Source organism: Polypterus senegalus, chromosome 3, assembly GCF_016835505.1.
Source record: "Polypterus senegalus isolate Bchr_013 chromosome 3, ASM1683550v1, whole genome shotgun sequence".
NCBI lineage: Eukaryota > Metazoa > Chordata > Cladistia > Polypteriformes > Polypteridae > Polypterus > Polypterus senegalus.
This window is the reverse complement of record NC_053156.1, coordinates 106,380,070-106,386,069: the sequence shown is the minus strand read 5'-3', so window position 1 is coordinate 106,386,069 and position 6,000 is coordinate 106,380,070.

The window sequence follows — 6,000 nt, the reverse complement described above, 5'->3', positions numbered from 1 at the left end:
AGATAGGGTCAGCGTGTGACCTTACATATGTAAGATTTTTTTTCAAAAAGCAGTGTTTTTGTGAAAGTATGTCAGTGAGAAGTATTCAGGAAAAAAATCACTCCAAAGTGTAAGGATGAAAGCAGTCTGCAAGGACTGCACATAAGAAAATTGCGTAACAGGCTTTCTCCTTTTCTTCTTTTTTGAATAAAAACAAAATAACCTTATTCTTTTGATGCCTTTATTCTTTGAAGGGAATGTCACCTCATTACAGCCAGAACATTATCTCTGCTATCTGAAAGCAACTATTAAGAGTTCCTTTTCACACTAAAGCTGCATTTAAATAATAGTTTACCTCCCTAAGTAGCTTGGACATACTGCTTGATATACTTACCTGATTTTTAAGATTTTCTTAGAACCTTGGCCTAACAGTGTTGCACATTTTTTGCTTAAATGTCTTAGATTAGCCAAAACATTGTAGCAACAGCCATGTCAGGACTGAAAGTAACCTTGTTACATGAAAAACTTAATAAAAAGAACCATAACTATTAATGTTTTTTTTATGTTTCACAGTAGAAAACCTTGTCTCCTCCAGACATTTACCACCTCCCCAGTCCCTGAATATAAAGTTTTGTAGGATTTCTGCAAATGCATACAAAGTGAAACGTCTAGACGGTGATGTAGTTTAAGGATATATCTTTTGCAAATCATAACTCATGGGATATCACCATAAAGTTTTGAGATTAAAGGTACATTATTATTAATTTGTAGGCATGCATGTGGAAAGAACACTCAGATCAACAGACTCATAAAAATGGCATAAATCATTCTGAGTTATCTCTCACAGTGAAGTATTTTTTAGGAGATGTACTTTTAATTAAAGCTGTAAATGTCCTGCAGCATAGGATATGCATAATGATCTGTAAGCAGACATTGTTTTGGTTTGCAATGTATTTTTATTGGCTAATAATGTTGTTCTTCTTGTGTTACAATGTAGACTGTTTAACAGTAATGATCACTATTAAGGGTGCTATATGAAACAAATAGTGAGAAGATCAATGTAATTTTAGGGTACCTCACAGTTTCTTTTTAGATTACAATACAAATGATAAAAATAGATAAATACATTATTAAAGCATCATATCTAAAATAATAAACATAACTAAAATATATCTCATTTAAACAAACATTTTTCAGTTAAAATATTTTCTTTTGGGCGGCACGGTGGCGCAGTGGTAGCGCTGCTGCCTCGCAGTTAGGAGACCCGGGTTCGCTTCCCGGGTCCTCCCTGCGTGGAGTTTGCATGTTCTCCCCGTGTCTGCGTGGGTTTCCTCCCACAATCCAAAGACATGCAGGTTAGGTGGATTGGCGATTCTAAATTGGCCCTAGTTTGTGCTTGGTGTTTCTGTGTGTCCTGCGGTGGGTTGGCACCCTGCCCAGGATTGGTTCCTGCCTTGTGCCCTGTGTTGGCTGGGATTGGCTCCAGCAGACCCCCGTGACCCTGTATTCGGATTCAGCGGGTTAGAAGATGGATGGAATATTTTCTTTTCTAATTCATTAAATCATTTTTTCTGTGTTAGTTAAAATAAGTGTTTTGTAGTCTTGATGAACTTTGTGTCATGAAATTTTTTAAATATAATTTTTCTTCACAATAATATCTTAATTAGACTAGATTAGATTAAATTGGGGTCAGCAATTGGAAAAATAATATAAAAAATAAATTTTTCAGAAAATGCATGCATTTTCATAAGTTTTTCACTGTGGAATGGTGGATACCTAAAGTGGCCATTCTTTTTAAGAGCCTTTTACCAATCTTGGTTATTGCCTGCCACCTGTTGGCAGGAAACGTTTGCAGCTTGTTTTTTCAGATATTACAATGCTATTTTCTCTGATTCCTATTTGCAAACAAGGAACTCATTCATATTCTTACTAAGTACTGAAAAGGTATTTAACATGAAGTGCTTCATCTGCCATCCTGAATTATGTTTTGAAAAAAATCACAGGTATAAAGAAAGAGATGGAAACAAGGTGCAAAGTTACTATAGGGAGCATGCTGATGTGATGGCTTTGCAATTTGCTCCACGTAAATCTTCTTGTGGTAAAACCATCCACTTGTTTACAGAAAGAAAGAAAGAATACAATAAATCACTAAATCTTTTTTTTATTTTGAAGAACAGCTATACATCCATTGTTTAATTTAATTAATCCAGATTAATATTGCATGGGACAGATCAGATTCTATCCAAGCCACAAAGACTACAAGGCAGCCTTCCATGTTCACTGTTGAGATGTGGGAGGAAAAATGCAGTACCTGGAGAAAACACCTCATATATTTTATGGGGTATTGGACAGACACCACACAGACTTGGCTGGGAAATACTTCAAACATATTAAAATAATTTACCCTACTGCATAAGATTAATGAAGACTTGCTTTTATTTTTCTCAGACTGGCTTTATGGACAGATTGAAATGGTGCTCCTAAAATGCAGTTCATTATCATACTGCTATAAATACTGTACACCTTCCACAGTATTTGTCTGCTTCACTGACGAGCTCTATACATGTTGTTGCTTTTTGTACATGCTTTTGAGCTCATAAAAAGTATGCTGGGAAATGTGTTCAAACATTTCAGATAAAAAGTCAGCATTTTATTTTAATTTTTAACTTTCTGTATGAACAAGTAAAGCTATTATTATTTATTTTAAAAATGAAATAGAAGGTCAGACACATTTTGGTGGGTTCTCCACCCACAGACAATAGAAAATTTCTCCCAAAGAAATCTGTCAAAAGAAAATGATTTAAAAATTATATGTCAGCTTTTACTAGTTATGAGTCAACCATCTTCTATATACTGAAGTGCTAAGAGAAATTTCAATGCCATGTATTTCTACTTGGGGCTCAAATAGAGTTCAAGATTCTATTTAATTTGAAAACCTTTGAAGCCATGCACCTTTGAAGTATCCAGATTTGAAGTGCATTCATTTTATTAAGTTATTAAAACAAAAGTACACTGCAAACAGGACTATTTCTATATCTGCACTTACTAGCAATGATTGTGAAAATTACAACACATATAATAATATATACATAACACATCAGCAAAGCCAGGTTGGCACCAGGACAAATTTCAGAAAGGGCACTGGATTTTCTTGAGGATGGCCAATGTGTGATTACAATACAAATTATTCTTGATTCACAATAAATATTATTTGAGAGTTCATAAGTAACATTTTGCAGCAAGGCAGCACCACAGGATCACACTGTAACAAGCTAAATGCAAGTGATATCAATTAAACAGGTGAAAGGAGGCACTGGTAGTGTTTGCTTTCCATTTCCTTTTTCAATATTTATTGGGAGTTCATTTATAATTTTACTCTCTCTATTGAATGGGTTTGTAGGTGGCATAACCAGTACCAAATACTTTCCTGAGTTACATTTTGAGTTGCATTCTCTAGCTGTATTCTTGACATTTTTGGGCAAAACGTCACTGCATTTATTGTGATACTGAAGATATTGTTGTGGAAAGAAACTCTTGTCGGGTTCACACAGGCATAGTCCTAACTTACAGTTGCAACTCTGTGTTCTGTATAAGGGATAAATAATAATGTAAAAAATATCTCTAATGCAATCTAAGGTTCGCCACTAGGCAATCAACAAAAAATGCAGCGCATTTATTATTTGCCCACTGGATTTTATTATACAGATATATTTAAATCAAAATGTATCTAGATCATTGCTATGTTTGCACTGAAAGCCTGGACAACAAAACAAAAAAAATGAAGAAAACGCGTGGCTGGTTGGAATGAAAGTTTGTCTTTTATTCTGATTATGTGTGAGGAGTGGTATGCATAGCTGTCTCATACTGGATATAATGAAGCAATGTAGGCACAGGTTAGCCAACTGAAATTTATGCCAGCAGATTTCATTTGATCTTTCTGGCATTCAGTGTCTCAGCACTGGCTTACATGTCCAAAAACACATGCAACTTCAGAAAACACACTGTAGTTTTCTAACCTTCCTATTTAACTTTTTTCAGAAATTTCTGTAAAAACAACATATGGCACCAGATTTTTAATATAACTTTTAGATGGTAAAGACAGTAAATTTTGTATACATTCCCTTAGTACCAAACAAAATTTGCAACTAATCAAAGAAGTATCTATTTAATGAGCTCTTCAGCATAGTCATTGTAGTGAGCATACTTGGCAGACCATAGCATCAGGTTTGGGCTCCCAGACACTGTCTTTGTATTGTTTAGTTCATACTTATAAAATCAATTTCAGCCTTTAGAGAAACGCGGAGGCAGAACTCACTCATTATGTTCTGTTAGATAATTATATGTGTTAGATACAAAATCAATCAGGGCTTAGTAATGATGCTATTATTCTTTTCATTTAACATGTTAACACTAGGAGAAAATGTATCTCTTTATACATTGTAAAAGGCGCTATATAGCGCCCGACCCGGCACAGATTTACGCAGATACACGTGTAAAACAAATAGGCTTTTTATTTTTCTTCGCCCATGGGCGCACGTCTTCCTGTGTCCCACAGGCCCAACACAGTCCCAAAGCACTTTATACAGAGCTCAAACAACCCTTCCTGGCACCACCACTCCTCCCAGGCAACCTCGTCCTCTTCCTCCCGATTCTGGCCTCGAATAAAGGGAGGCCGGCCCGTTTTATAGCCCACCCGGAAGTGTTCCAGGTGCTTGACCAGCTGGTCCTGATTGCACCTCTGGGTGGGGCTGATAACTCGTCCATCTGGGTTGTTGGCTCTCGGCAACACCCCTTAGCGGCCACCCCATCTCCCAACCAGGCTGTGGAGGACTCCATGTCCCATGGAGCCACATGGGAGACTGGGAAATGAACAACGGTGCCATCAAGCGTCCCGGCGGAGGTATTGAGCTGTCCATGGTGGCTCCCCCGGAGCATATGCAGCAGGGGCGTCCCGGCCGGGCATGGGACCCGGCTGTCCGTCACAACATGCATACAGTAGTACTAGGGTGTTGTACCGTGTTAGCCATTATGAATGTAGTAAGAAGTCAAGCAAAATGACACCTTTTATTGGCTAACTAAAAAGATTACAATGTGCAAGCTTTCGAGGCAACTCCACATCTTGCCTGAAGAAGTGGCCTGAGTTGCCTTGAAAGCTTGCATATTGTAATCATTTTAGCTAGCCAATAAAAGGTGTCATTTTGCTTGACTTCTCACTACATATATGAAGTTAATACTCAGCTGTTTCTATTCTTTAGTCCAAATGCCATTTTTGCTATTGTGTCCTTCGATAATTGTATCAACAATTTAAAAGAATGAATGAGCCATAAATACTTGTCTAATAATACAGAAAAATATTAATTCCATTAATTGAAAATACAGACAACAGACAGATACAGTTTCCTGAAATTTTTTATTTCCTTAGGCCTAAACAGTTTTATATCCCACGTATTACAAAACCTGCCTTTTTCCATTTAAAAAATGTAAGAAAATGAAGACAGTGGTGTTGATCAACACATTACATTCTAGCAGAACTGACTACTGCAATGCATTTTTCACAGGCTCTTCAGATAATTCTAGTTGTAGCTTTCACTCAATTCAAAATACTACTGCAAGAATCAATGTTAGAATTAGGAATAACAACTTCTTAGGTCCCGTTTTAAGTCTTTCACTGGTAGCTAAGTTTAGGTCTGATTTCTGAATCCTTCTTGTAAATATAAAACTTTAAATGACTTACTTAATAAAACTGAGTGATGCATATGTACTGAATAATACAGTAAGCTTATGATCATGGTATTCTAAGGGTTCTATAATCAATAAAACTACTGTGGAAAGCTAGGCTTTACTTAAAAACCTCAAAGCTATGGAATGATGATTGATGCTTGTTTAAGAGATGTCCAGTTTCTCACAGCATTTCATTTCAAACAAGGGCTATTAGTTTAGTCTAGCATATCCTGACTAGAGCCGTTGATTACCTCGATTTATTAGCTATTTACATGTAAATAAAAGCTTGCCAGCCATTTT